At 42.8% G+C, this 15,640-nt stretch overlaps 1 pseudogene; it reads left to right on the top strand.

Moving 5' to 3' along the window:
* The window catches only part of LOC110135839 (peptidyl-prolyl cis-trans isomerase FKBP4-like), a 29,000-nt pseudogene extending 13,762 nt beyond the window's left edge, over positions 1 to 15,238 (top strand).
* Positions 15,239 to 15,640: the final 402 nt, after the last annotated feature.

Raw genomic sequence — 15,640 nt, 5'->3', positions numbered from 1 at the left:
ATGCTGCTGGTCTGGGAGCCACACTTTGAGAAACACAAAATGAATGATGTTTCCCTAATCATGGGAATCACCTGGAGCACCTTTAAAGTTAGCGATACCCATGCCCCTCTGTTAGAGTCAAGACAGTAGGTGCTGGAGGACCCAGAATCTGTGCTCCCAACAAGCACCTCACCAGTCAGAATGGCTGCTATCCAAAAAGTCTATAAGCAATAAATGCTGGAGAGGGTGTGGAGAAAAGTGAACCCTCTTACACTTTTGGTGGGAATGCAAACTAGTACAGCCACTATGGAGAACAGTGTGGAGATTCCTTAAAAAACTGGAAATAGAACTGCCATATGACCCAGAAATCCCACTCCTGGACATACACACCGAGGAAACCAGATCTGAAAGAGACACATGCACCCCAGTGTTCATCGCAGCACTGTTTATAATAGCCAGGACATGGAAGCAACCTAGATGCCCATCAGCAGATGAATGGATAAGAAAGCTGTGGTACATATACACCAGGGAATATTACTCAGCCACCAACAAGCACCTCAGACTGTTCTTAGAACAGTGAAACCATCAGCCAAGGAGTTCTCAGCCCTGATGTTTTTCCAGACCCTGTGTCAGTATACAAGTGTGAGCCCAGCGGAGCTCTTGAATCCCACCTCTGGAAGCGGGGCCAAGCAGCTACACATTGTGAACATTCACCAGTGATTCTAACACCCACAGAGCTCAGAACCACTGAATTGGAACTGTGGCCCAACTCTGGCTACACATGAGAGACTTTCTGAAGTTTTCTTTCCCTTTGGTATCACCATCCCATCTTCTGATTTAATTAGTCTGGAGTAGGCATCTGTATTTTAAGAAAAATATTCCTAGTAGCTTCTGAGGTTCAGTAAAAATAGAGAATTCCAATGGCTTTAGGGAGAATAGAGAATTCCAAATGGCTTCCAGATTGGCTTTAGGATAAACTTAAAACCACAAGTATCTCCTTTTCTAAGCTCTTGAACAGGGTGAGCAAAGCAGCCCTTTCCACACCTCCATTCCCCCTTGTGCACAATGGGACACACTTGTCTCCTAAGGGTGAGACTCCACCCTGGCAAGAGGCACCCCCGCCTCCTGCCTAAGTGCAGCATCCTCCAAGATAATGAACAAAGTGGCCTCCTCCACTTTACTTTTGAGGCTTTTAAGCTGTGGTGTTGGAGAAGACTCTTAAGAGTCCCTTGGATAGCAAGAAGATCAAACCAGTCCATCCCAAAAGAAATCAGTCCTGAATATTCACTGGAAGGACTGATGCTGAAACAATCTCCAATACTTGGGCCACCTGATGTGAAGAACCACCTCGTTGGAAAAGACCCTGATGTTGAGAAAGATTGAGGCCAGGAGGAAGGGACGACAGAGGATGAGATGGTGGGATGTCATCACCAACTTGATGGACATGAGTTTGAGTAAACTCTGGGAATTGGTGATGGACAGGGCAGCCTGGCATGCTGCAGTCCATGGGGTCGCAAAGAGTCAGATACCACTGAGCAACTGAACTGAATTGAACTCCATTTTATAGTCAGATCTAAACTCATTCATTCCTTCAAAATATTTATGTTCCTATTATGAGCCAGCACTAAACTAGAAGTTGAGAATATAATTAAACAAGTTGTGTCCCTGCTTTTAAGGAGTTCATGATCTAGCAAAAGATTCAAGCAAATATGGCCAAAAGGCACATGAAAAGATGGTCAACATAACTAATTACTTCACATCTATCAGAAAGGCTATTATTAAAAAGACAACAACAACAGCAACAAAAGTTGGCAAGGATGTAGAGAAAAGGGAGAAGGCAGGACGAGAAGTGGGTGACAAAGGGTAAGATGGTTGGATGGCATTACCAACTCGCTGGACATGAGTTTGAGCAAATTCTGGGAGATAGTGAAGGACGGGGAAGCCTGCCGCGCTGCAGTCCCCGGGGTCACTAAGAGTCGGACATGGCTGAGCAACTGAACAACAACATGCACTATTGGTGGGAATGTAAATCAGCAAAGCCACTGTGGAAAATGGTATGGAGATTCCTCCAAAAATTAAAAATAGAATGATCATGCAATTCAATTCCTTGGAATTTAGCTGAATAAAATTTAAACACTAATTAGAAAAGATATATGCACTCCTATGTTCATTGCTGCATAATCTACAATAGCCAAGATATGGAAGGAACCTAAGTGCCCATCAATAGATGAGTAAAGAAGATGGGATATATAAATATATATGTGTGTATATATATATATGTGTGTGTGTGTGTGTGTGTGTATATATATTACTTAGCCACAAAAAAGAATGAAATTTTGCCATTTGTAATAACATGGATGGACCTAGAGGATAAGTGAAATAAGTCAGAGAAAGACAAATACTGTATGATTTCATTTATATGGAATCTAAAAAACAAAACAAAAACAGATTCATAGATACAGAGAATGAACAGGTGTTGTCAGAGGGGCAGGACGGTTGGGAGAGAAAAGAAATAGGTGGGGAAGGTTGAGGTACAAGCTTCCAGTTCCTAAATATATGAGTCCTGGGTATGACAAGTACCATGTGGGGAATACAGTCAATAACCGTGCAGTATCTTTTTATGGTGACAGATTGTAACTATACTTATCCTGGCAATCATTTTGAAATGTATAGAAATACTGAATTACTATGTTGTGTAACAGAACTAACATAATATTATAGGTCAATTATGCTTCAAACAAACTCACAGGAAAAGAGATCAGATTTATGGTTACCAGAGGCCAGAGATCTGGTGAAAGGAGAGGGCTAGAAGAAGGCAGTCAAAAGGTGCAAACTTACAGTTATAAGACAAATAAGTTATAGGATGCAATGTACAACAGGATAAATATAATTAACACTGCTGTATGTTATACATGAAGATTGTTAAGAGAGTAGATCCTGAGTGTTCCCATTACAAGGAATACATTTTTTTCTGTTTCCTTAATTTCGCATCCATGAGATGAGATGGTAGATGTTCACTAAACTTACTGTGATAATCATTTCATGATGTCTGTAAGTCAAATCAAGCTTCCCAGGTGGCGCTAGTGGTAAAGAACCTGCCTGCCAATGCAGGAGACATAAAAGACATAGGTTTGATCCCTGGGTTGGGAAGATCCTCTGGAGGAGGGCATAGTAATCCACTCCAGTATCCTTGCCTAGAGAATCCCTTGGACAGAGGAGCCTGGTGGGCTAGGGTCCATAAGGTCACAAAGAGTCAGACATGACTGAAGAGACTTAACATGTGCACACACACACACGTAAGTCAAATCGCTACGCTGTACACCTTAAACAAATACAGTGCTGAATGTCAACTCAGGACAAGTTGAAGGAAAATTCAGTTAATTAATTTTTTAAAATTCTTCAAGATTCAAGGAAACAAATAGTACCTTGATTCACATCGACACTCCTATTCCCTGGGATTTAGGTGACAGAGGGAGGAACTCTAAACTACCCCCTCAGAGTTACATGAAACACAAGATGTGTGACCTACACCATCTTCTTCCAGGAGCAGAACTCCACCTGCCACACTGCGCAGGAGCTGCATCATTCGGCAGCTCCAATAATCCAACGTGCCCTTTGAGAGAAGGGGTTAGTCTCTCAGTCATGTCCAGTCTGCAACCCCACGGACTGTAGCCCGCCAGGCTCCTCCGTCCATGGCATTCTCCAGGCTAGAATACTGGAATGGGTTGCCATTTCCTTCTCCAGGGGATCTTCCCGACCCAAGGATTGAATCTGGGTATCCTGCATTGCAGGCAGATTCTTTACAATCTGAGCCACCCAGGAAGTTTTTGAGAGCTCTCTCAAAAAAAATAAAACAGGGACTTCCCTGGTAGTCCAGTAGCTAAGACTCCACGCTCCCCATGCAGAAAGCTCAGGTTCGATCCCTGAGTGGAGAACTAGATACTACATGCCACAAGTAAGACCCAGCACAGCTAACTAAATAAATATTTTAAATAATAATAATAATGTATTTTGTTTGACATGGACAGTTCTGTTTTCTACCACGTCCCATAAACTGAAATGCCCACAGGAGGAGTTGTTGCTGTTTCCCACAGTATAGATGATCCCAGTAAAGTCCAGAACAGAACACAATTCACCCAAGGAACTGATGCTCCCTGAGCCAACTGCTCCTCCTCACTGCCGCTCTTAAACCATCTTTTCATCCTGCGTGTAAGTCAGGCAACAACCACAGCATGGCGCTAGAGCAGAGTGGCCGCAGCTGAGCAATCCCCTCTCAGGAAGACAACATCTCGCTGTCTCCTTGTGGATTCCTGATAGAAGAAGTCATCAGTCAACCAGCTGTCTTCGTCATTTGGGGTTAAAAGTAAATAAAATGTTTCTCAGTGTTTCTTGTCTTCCTCTTATTAGAATGTTATGAAATATTTCCACCAATTACCCACAGTCCTGTTAACCAGGCCACAGTCTGCTGTTCACATCTGGAGGGGAGGATATTGGTGAGAAGTTATTTAGTTAAGAGTTTTCTTTAATGAATCTCATTTTGGCAGGAGGAAGTCATGACAGGCATTATAATGCCATCTAATCTGCCACAACCATTTTCAAGTTGCTGTTTTTCCCTTTCTTCAATCAATTCCATTATTCCTTTCCTTTCAACATCCCCAAAGGGTCAAGCCCCTGTAGCTAGAAAAAATAATATATTGAGCTGTTAGCTTTTCCTTAAATGAAAAATGTTTCATGTTGCTTCATCTTAATTTACTGTTTTTTCCCTCTAAATTATACAATTTGTGCCTGGCTAAATGTAGACTGGGTCTAGCTTAATTGCAATATTTAATATACATAGTCCTAAGGCTTTGCTTCAAAGCAAATTAATTTTCCAAGGAAATTGACAAGATTAACATGTCTCCATTGAAGCCAGGTTCCAATAAGAGAAGCTGAAATCGGTTACATAGGTCTCTTGGCTTCTTCAACTCATTTCTGTGTTGGCTGAATTTGTTTATGTGTGTGTGGAAAAAATTTCTTTTTCCAGAAATGAGGTTTCCTCAGATAGAAGAGTAAAAAGCAGTGGTATGTTTTAAATACCACTCAGCTGCTTTCTTGCTTGCTGTAAAACCTGGACAAGTTGCACAAGCTCTATAAACCTCAGTTCCTCACTAGTAAAATAGGGCTAAAATAGTACTGACGTCATGGGGTTATCGTGAGCATTAAATGACAGGAGATGAGTATCAGGCTGAGTGCCACACTTAACCTCAGAATAGTCATTCAGTAAGGCTGCTGCTGATAGTCTATTATTATTATTCTCTTTAAAACTAATAAGGGGGGGTTTGGATTAATTAAAGGCAACTATTTACTTTTCTCTCAATATTCTTTAATTGTCAAATCCTAGCTATCTGCTTTATATACGCTCTTCAGCAACTAGATTTTTTGATGAATTTGTAGGGTGGTTTATAGAAACACAGACTTGTTCTGCCAGTTTAAGAAAGAGAGCTTTACTCAGGGAAATATAGCAATTCACACACTGGTAGCATACCATTGTACTGTACATCAAAAGAGAAATATTTTTTCTGTAATCTTTTCTATAAAAGCAAAATAACAGTGTTGAAACATTAAAAGTAATATAGAAAACATCACCCCTTTAATCATTTACCAATGTTCCCAAACTAAGGGAGGAGGGGGACAATCAAGGAGCATGAAGTCCTGAGTCTGAATTCCATTTCTGCTTCTAATTGGTGACCTTGAGAAAGACTTAGGACTTCACCATTTAGGGGTGAGAAATTGTATTAATGTATTTGAAAGATGGCTATAAATTTTAAGTTATAATATCTGAAAGAAATGTGGCTTTATTAACAAGTACGAAAATTTGCCACTGCTTATAAAGAGAATAGGGCTTCCCAGGTGGTGCAATGGTAAAGAATCCGCCTACCAAGGCAGAAAACACAAGGGATGCTGGTTCAATCTCTGGGTCAGGAAGGCCCCTGGAGTAGGAAATGGCAGCCCATTCCAGTATCCTTCCTTGGAGAATTACACATATAGACTGGCGGGCTACAGTCCATGCAGTTGTAAAGAGTCGGACACAACTGAGTGCGCACGCACACATACACACACAAAGAGAATAAAACTATTTTCCATGTTGATGTTGTCCCAGATTTTTGCACTGTATTTCAAGAGGAAGATGGCTTCGCTGTGCACAAGACCATAATGCCCAGGGTTGCCTAAGCCATCGATCCAAGAAGATGGAAAAGAATTAATGGATTCTCAAAGCCAGCTTCGCCACTGCAGGTGTCATCAGGAAATTTGCTGCTGCCTAAAGACAGGGACAAAGATGATAAAACCGAGAGAGAGAGAGAGAGAGAGAGAGAGAGAGAGAGAGAGAGAGGAGCAGTCAATCCTCTTAGGTCATCTCCTGGGGGCAGATAACCCCCTGTGTTATTTGAGTATGAGTGCAAGCTGTTGATAACATTCCCTAGGTGGTAGGACTGAATTTGTGGATTTGTAAAGAGTGTTAAAATGGAACTCCCCCCAACCCAGTTTAAGTTTGATTATAATAAAATAATCTCTAATTTTTTGCATCATTCAGACTCACACAGACATCTGTTTCTATAGCAGTTTCTCTATTTCTTCCTTTAAAACACTCTTCACTCATTATCAAATCTCCCTTAGGAGCATATGTTGGCTTCCTAAAGGTATTTCTTTGAGAAGGAAATTTCAGTGTAGTTTAGCAAACTGCCTCCCAAACTCTCGCCTAAAAAGAAATTCTTTTTTTTTTATAAAAAAGAAAACTAAAGGAAAATTAGTCCTGTAACAAAGTCTAGAAATTACAGTGGTATTTAAAAATATCAGACAGTTTTGTTTTCTTCGTCAAGGAATGAATATTTCATGCATCAATTTGACTTTGAAGAAAATATATATTGATCCATAAGGTCAGATCAAAGTAGTCTATGTGTACTTTAACTTACATGATATTGTGCATCAACTATACTTCAGTTTTTAATGGTTTTTTAAAAAGTAGCTTCTGTGCGAAAATGACAGAATGAAAAGCTGGTGGGTGGTCAGAAATGTCAGTAGGTATATAGTAACCAGCGGGTAGCCAGACCTCAGGGCCAGCTGAACCAAAGCAGCTGACTCACTGTCCTCACACCTCCCAAGCCTGAATATCCATTTGAGGTCCTACTAATATTAACTTCAAATGACAGTGGCTCTTGGCATCCCCAGTGTGATGCCAGGATGTTACCACTCCTCCCAAATCTTCCCCGCTTATTTCTGGGAGCCTTCAGAGTGATACCTAGGGCACGTCCTATCAAATCTACTCACGTTTCCCTGCTCCTGCTGTCTCTTCAGGATGTCATACCTGCCTTTGCGGCTCCCCAGTGTGGGACAAAGAAAGGCCATGTCAAGATCGTCCCAGAACCACAGTGCATCAGATGTCATGTCACTGCTGGGCCCTGGGGGTGGGGGTGGGGGAAGGGCAAGCATGGCCTCTTGCTGATTTCAGGGCACCTCTCTGTCACTCAGGCCTGAAAACTTATGGCAAGATTCTCTGAAAATCACTTAAAGAAGGGTTCTTTCAGCTTCCAGCTCAACTTCTTTCTCCAGTGGGGCCTTCCAACTAGGTCAAGGGCCTAGATGGAGAACAGATACACACCAAGGCCATCTCTTTCCACCGTCCTTGTTTTCATCCCTCCTTTTCTCTGCATAAAAGAAGAAAGAGAAACAAACAAAAAAACTCTCTCCTCCTTCAGTTAAAAAAGAAAAAAAGGCTCTAGAATACCAACTATCAGTAAGGATAGGCCATGTTATGCAGCAGTAACAAACCAAAATTAGCAGTGAGTAGCAGCGAAAGTGTATAAATGGAGTCTCCTGTGTGTTCAGTGCAGGCAGTCAGGGGGTTTCTCTGACCACCTGGGTTACCTAAGAAACCAGGCTGATGGAAGTATCTTAACATGCTACCCCGGCTTTTGTGGCCCAGCAGCTGCTCCATGTGACACAAATCACCTCTAAGTGCATTTCATCAACCAAAGTGTCACGGTGTGCCCAAACTCAAGACAACAGGTAAGTACAATCTTACCACGTGCTTGGAAAGGAAGAGAAGCAGAATAGCTGTGAATAGCCTGATGCCATCAAATAAAGCCATTCAAATAGCTGGTGACCCCCTGTCAGGGGCACACATAGCCAAACTCTGAACCCAGGTTGGGGCTCAGCCAGAACCTTGCCGTGGTGAGGAGACTGGTGAGGTCAGCTTACTTTGGGAATTCCAGATGTCACCCTGACTGTGTAGCTGCCTGTTTTGTAGGCCCTGTGTAACCCCTGTGGGACCAGGAGGCCCCCATGAAACTGGAAAGAAAAACGCTGCCATATTCAAAAGCTTATTCTCAAAGCCTCTCCAAAGTATGCTTTATTTAAAAATAGAATTTTATCCAGAAAAAGCAATGTAATTTTTTACTTCCTAGAGCATGTAGTAAAGCCGTTACACAGAGACTCACGAGTTATCACTCGGTCATCTAGCATCTGTCAAAGTCCAGGCACTGTGGTCAAGTCTTCAATTACACTGCCTCTTATCTTCTTGACTACCCTTTAAGGAAAATACCCCATTTTGTGGTTGAGAATTAAGGAAATTAATAATTTGTTCATGGAGAATTCCCTGGTGGCCTGGTGGTTAGGATTCCACACTTTTACTGCCACAGCTTGGGGTTCAATCACTGCTCAGGAAACTGAGATCCTGCAAGCCTAATAATAATGATAATAAATTTGTTCATGTTCATCATCTCGTGTCTTGCTTCAGTTTGCTCTCATTGGTACATTTTGTCCTTCAACAGGCCCTATTTTGTTCTTCCTTTCTTTCTCCCTTGGTCTTCCCATTTTATTTGTTACTGCTGTTTTCTTGCTTGTTGTCCAAAGGACAAATAACCCAGCCAATCCCAAGCTTTCCTCCTGATATACTGGCATTTTCTTCTTGGGCCTCCTGTTTGATTCCACCCACTTCATCCTGATATTTCAGGTGAAAGACACCTTCTCGCCATCAGCTGCCTCAGAGCAGGTCAGCCCCAGGTCCACCAGGCTCCCTTGTATGTTGGTGGGACATCTAAGGTACAAATACTTGAGGTGAGCAGGCCAACCACTAATGTCTAAAGGGGCCAACCAGGGATTTAAATGACTCACCGAGCTGTCAGTGGTGAGGACTTGGGAGTAGGAAGGAGGGGAGGAGGTCTGATGAGCCCACAGTTAACCCAAAGACGGTAAGACTGATTGGTGACAATAGGAAATCTGGGCCAAGTTGCCAGATCTGACTTTCATGAAAAGTCACAAACCCAGATTTTTATATTTGAAATTTCTCAATCATTAAATATCAGCTTAAACTTAAAAATATTTATACAAGTCATTTTGGAATGTATACCATTGTTCAGGGTAATTTATTCAAAATAAAACAATATTTTAAAATCTATCTGTTAGAGAATGAACTTATGGTTGCCAAGGGGAAGATTGGGGAGAGGAGATAGCTGAGGAGTTTGGGATGGACATGTACACACTGCTATATTTAAAATGGATAGCCAACAAGGACCTACTGCATGGCATATGGAACTCCGCTCAGTGTTATGTGACAGCCTGGATGGGAGGGAAGTTTGAGGGACAACGGATACATGTATATGCATGACTGAATTCCCTTACTGTCCATCTGAAACCATCACAACATTGTTGATAGGCTCTACTCCAATATAAAGTAAAAAGTTTAAAAAACTATGTCTGCAAGTAAATGTTTGACTCTCCAACCTTCAGTGTGTGGCTTCTCTTTTGAGCAATGAACAAATTATGGAGGACACACACAGGCACACATACACACATACTTGAAAACATCTAGAGCCAGAAGCCACTTAGGACATTTAATAACAGAACAGAGCTTCAAACATTACCCATTAGAAAAGGAAGTAAAATAAAAGTTAAGAGGTATGAGAGAAGCCATTTCACGGACAGGAATAGGAGATCAGAAACTCAGGAGCCAGAAGCGTGAATGCTGACCCTGCCAGGACACTATGGGGCCACAGAGAAGTGGCAGGGTGCTACTTCCTCAATATCTTCATCTTGAAACAGGTATTTTTTTTTAAAAAATTAAGACCAACCTGCCACAAAGGCTTTTGCAAAACATGAATAAAAACTTAACAGGACTTTCACATCAAACTTCCTCAGACTGACTACAAAAGCAACCGTTCTTGGGATCTGAGACAGTTAGAGGTGCAAAAGACCCTCATTGGAAAAGACCCTGATGCTGGGAAAGATTGAGGGCAGGAGGACAAGGGGGCAACAGAGGATGAGATGACTGGATGGCATCATCAACTCAATGGACTCGAGTTTGAGCAAGCTCCGTGAGACAGCGAAGGACAAGGAAGCCTGGCGTGCTGCAGTCCACAGGGTCTCAAAGAGTCGGACAGGACCCTGCAACTGAACAGTAACAACAAAGGGACGCAAGGTCTTAGAAATCATCCTGAACCATGTACTCATTTTACACCTGAGGGATGCAAGGCCTGGACCAGACCACACTTCTGGAAACCATGCAAGCCTGGCAGAGAGAGGAGGCAGGAGTAAAACCAAGATGCAAAGAGCCTGGAAAGAGAGCTTTAGGGGAGGCAAGTGTGAAGGCTGGTTCACCCCTTACAAAGAGTATAGCTCTCGCTGTCTCCTCCTCTGAACATCATGGGGATAATACCCTGTCCCAGCCTGCAGGTAGGGAAACTGCCAGGATGAAAGGAGATGAATGCAAGAGAACTTCCGCAACGGAAGGCATTATTCAGTTACCAGTGTTAGCTTGCTGCCTCTGTCTCCATTGAGCTCCCACCCCAAGTCTTCCCCAACCACAGCCTTTATCCCCCTGTGCTGAAACTGCCCATCAACCTGCACATCTTTCCCGTTTCTGAGCTCTCTCAGGGCCCGGGGCTTCATCTAACTGTGTTTGGTGCGGCCAGGAGCCCTTTGATGAATGTTTGCTGAATGTGTTCTGCTGTGCTAAGTCGCTTCAGCCGTGGCTGACTCTGCCAGCCTATGGACTAACTCACCAGGCTGCTATTTGCTAAATGTAGAAACCTCTGAATTCCAGATTTGCAACCCCAAAGACCAAAGTTAAACTAAACAACCTGTGCGCTTTTACAGACTCACTATTAATAAGGCTATTCTTTGCGTTCCCATGGGTTGCACCCTTTCAGGTTCCTCTGTCCATGGGACTTCCCAGGCAAGAATACTGGAGTGGGTGGCCATTCCCTTCTCCAGAGGATCTTCCTGACCCAGGGATCGAACCTGCATCTCCTGAATCTCCTATATTGGCAGGTGGATTCTTTATCACTACTAGTGCCACCTGGGAAGCCCCTAATCATAAATTTGTAAGTAAAACCTTTCTGAGAAATATTCACAACTTACAGATCTATAACACAACAGTCATTTTGTGGGGATTCTATTGAGTGATGTGGAGGGGATAAGCGATGGAGACAGGAGGGGGTTGGGAGGGAGACAGAGAAAGAAATGACTATAATTCAGGATGTCTCTAAGCCCTTAACTTTCCAGGTTCCTGTCTTTTCGAAAATTATAGATCCACCTAGAATCGAGCTTTCAGGTCTAACTAACACCTGCGTGTCTGTGGAGTTAGTCACCTGACATGATGACAATTCAGAAACTCACTCCAGTGTCCAAGACCTGGGTTTCTCATGGGAGTCCCAAATTAACCTGCTGCTAAGTATGGACATTTGTAAAGCTCCCCTTTATGTAACTAAGCATTAACGCCTACTTTATCTCCTACCACATCATCTGCCACAGTCAAAAAGTGGCAGCATAAATTCAAATTTCAAGGAAATAAAAAAATATATTGCACAGGAATTCCCCTTTAATGCATGACCTTAAGAAAATTCCTTTGCCCTATGTCTCCTGGATAGGGTAAACAGGGGTAGAGAGGAGAAAGAAATGATTGAATTTCTATGGCCCCCCAAAGGCCAACAAAGATAATTTGGGTAGGTACTATCCTGTACCTACTTTGGCCACCTGATGCGAACAGCTGACTCATTGGAAAAGACTCTGACGTTGGGTAAGATTGAAGGCAGAAGAAGAGGGCAACAGAAGATGAGATGGTTGGATAGCATGACCGATTCAACGGACATGAACTTGGGCAGACTCCAGGAGATGGTGAGGGACAGGGAAGCCTGGCATGCTGCTGTCCATGGGGTCACAAAGAGTTGGACACGACTTGGTGACTGAACAATGACAACAACTATCCTGTACCCTACACATTTTGGAGCACTTCAAATTCAAAGATCTTGGTTATTTTTCAGATTCAAATTCTGAAAGTTTGAAATTTTTATCAGTATTATTCCCACATCGGAAGAATCAATGTATTCTTTGCCAAAATATATGTAAAATCCTCCCTCTCCTGCAAATTTTCTGCCCATCTAATAATCAACTTTTACGTAGTACCTATTTATATGTTCTAGACAAATGTTAAATTACTTTGAGATCTGGAAATTTTTTAAAAACTTAAGAAATAATGTTTATACCAAACAGACAGCAGTTTCCATTGTGAGCAAATGCAAACCATGATCTTCAAATCAGAAGATGAAGAAAAACTAATAAAATTACATTCTGTCCCAGGGAATTTGGGCTTTATATATAAGCCAAAAAATTAATGTAAACCTCCTTAAAGATGCATCCAAGGCTTATTAAGCATCTAAATTGTGCCACTGTTTTGGATTTTGAGGATTAGCAACAAACAAGGCAGACAAAAATTCCTGCCCATATGGAGCTTACATTCTAGCAGGAACAGAAACAAACTTCTGAATAAGCTTATAAGTAAAATGAATACTATAGCAGATGTTGACAAGAGCTGTGTTTGACTGCATTCAAGGCACTAATTCTTTACCCTACCTCTATCCATTCCCTCTGTCGTGTTTTCTGCAGTGAGCTAGGCTTTCTTCTTTCATTGTGACTTGATTTGATCAAGTCTGGCCATGTGACCCGATTTGGCCAGTAGAATAAGGCAGAAGTGCAGGGTGCCAGCTCCTGACTCTAGGAAAATATAGACCACCAGAGCCCATGATTCCCATGCCCTTCTTGCTCCTCTGTCATCGCCATGGGAAGAAGGTGCCTGAGATGGTCCGCCAGAAGGATAAAAGACATGGAATGAAGCTGTTTCAGCTAAACTTCCTCAGCCAAACCTAGGCTAAAGCAGAGCTCCAGGAGACCTTGAGATGCATGCTTAAGCTGAGCCAGCATTAGCAGGGCCACCAGTGTGCCCTACCTATAGGAGCTGACCTCATGGGTGCATGAGCTACACTAATAAACAGCTGTTTTTTGGTGTTTTGGGGGGTTGTTTGTTACACCTCAATAACTAACCAATACAAGTACTAAAGGGTAGTCAAAATAGTAAAGAGAGATAAGAGAGTACGTATGTGGTAGTAATGTGGGAGTCCATTTCAAATAATTTTCTTGAATATAGTTATTTTTTAAATATAACATATTATTCTAAAAACACTGTTTCTAAGAATCGAGAGGTTCTTATATTCATTACCTAATATACTCATCACATATTTGGCACTCTCATCTTAGTACCACTTGGGGCCAAGTAAATAGGAGGCAGAAAAAAAACATTGCTGCTTTGTTCGGTAGAAGAAGCAGAGCATAAATTAACACCCATGTCCAGTTCCAACCCAGCTGCACATTTCTTGGTATTTCTCATGTTTGAAGTACAGTGTGTGAACTCATGTTCTTCTTTTATGTGGCATTTTACAACTCTTCTAAAATCTTACCCAGAAACACTCTTTCCTAATTTTTCCCAGTTACTTCAGGTTTAAAAGCAGAAGTTTTTTCCAATATAAGTCTACTGGCAAGTTTAGCAGATAAAACTCTTCCAACACAATCCTTGAAGTAAGGATACCACATTTCAAACGTTCTTTTCAATGTTTTTTTTGGAGCATGTAAGGTCTTAGTTTCCCAACCAGGGATCAAATCCACACCCCTTGCATTGGGAGTATAAAGTCTTAACCACAAAGCCTTTCCAAATGAGCTATCCTACCTTCTAGTAAGGTGAACACTGGTTCCACTGATCACTTTGGCCTTCTTCCTGAAAATGAGACCAAGTGTTCCTGCCTAGCTTTGATTTCCCATTTCATACAAATTCTAACCAGTCCCTTTCCATTTCATCACAAAATGAACACTGATGGAAATGAAGTCACAAGTTTCAGTTCAGGGTTCAGGAAGAGTCTAGTGGCTAAAATTGGCCCCAAAGCCCTGTGGCTTTCCTGGTGGCTCAGTGGTACAGAATCTGCGTGCCAATGCAGGAGACGCTGGTTCGATTCCTAGGTAAGGAAGGTCCCCTGGAGAAGGAAATGGCAACCCACTCCAGTATTCCCTGGGAAATCCCATGGACAGACAGGCTAGTCTATGGGGTCGAAAAAGAGTCGCACACGACTTAGCAACTAAACAACAAAAACAACAGACTTGAGCTGAAGTTGATGAATGCAGACAGAGGGGGAAAAAATTCCTCTCCATTCCTTGTCTTCTAGGGAGTTACCTGTTGGTGGCTCCAGCGGACTGGTGGAAAGGTTTGAGAGCGTCCTGATTAAGGTATTTTCAAGGGCTCCTAAATCTACTGTCTTAAAGTTTCCTTTTCCTTCGTTGAGATCATATTCCAAGAGTTGTTATGATCTTGGGAAAATCACTTAACCTCTCTGAGATTCAAATTCCTTACTGGTAAAATAAGAATTGAAGGTCCTCTGTTCTAAACAGTCTGTCATTTACACATACATGTTTAAACTACTGATTTCAAACTAGTGACAACTTTCAGTCTGCTACAGGCTATAGCAGCTGGCTGAGTTATTTTAATAAATTGAATTAGATTAGATCTTTCATGGATCATTTTGAAGTCCTAGCAGTCCTCCTCACCTCTTTATGTTCAACCTTACAACTTTGACAAGGAACAACCAAAATGAACAGTAAGGATTTCAAAATTCTCTTCAGGTTCAACTATTGGGCTTTTTGGATTTTGATAAACTGTAAGCTCTCTAAGAGAGCATCCTAAGTCTTCAGCAGGATAATTCCATTCTACCATCTTACGTTGTGCCCAGGCTGATAAAAATTTCCTCTGTGAACTGAGTTTCTCCAAGCCTGACCTAATAGCTACCGGTTCTCAATCAATTGCTATTTACAGGCAAACATCTGCACACATCAAGTCAATTTAAACATCACGCTGTGGGGTCCTGACACGATGACAGAACCACCAGCTGTCGGGGCACCGCCCTGAATTGGGGACACAAACCCCATTTTCCTATGTAAATTGGCCTGGGCGCTGCTTCGGCCCCCCAACAAAAGGGGACGATCCTTTTAAATGGGGCCATCTGGTCGTCCCCGGCCTCAGAGACACCTCCGGGATGGGGGGTAGGGATGGGGAGCGCGGGAGTGATCTTCGGGGGGCCAAAAGGTAGCTCGGTAGCACGCAGCTGTCACCCCGACCCCTGGGGTCCGATCCCCAGAGGTTGGGGGCCAGCAGATTCGCCCTCCGGGTCCGGGGCGCCTGAAGGTCTCGAAGCGCACTCCCGAGATGGGGGAGGACGCGCTTTGTTCCCGGGCCCCAAGGGGGCGAGGCGCCACGGCCTCGGGCAGAGTCACCACTCTGTCCCCGGGGCCCCAGGGCAGCTCCCGGCGG

The sequence above is a fragment of the Odocoileus virginianus genome, chromosome 15, assembly GCF_023699985.2.
Source record: "Odocoileus virginianus isolate 20LAN1187 ecotype Illinois chromosome 15, Ovbor_1.2, whole genome shotgun sequence".
Lineage (NCBI taxonomy): Eukaryota > Metazoa > Chordata > Mammalia > Artiodactyla > Cervidae > Odocoileus > Odocoileus virginianus.
Note: the sequence above shows the minus strand (reverse complement) of the source record. Positions and strands in the feature narration are given on the sequence as shown.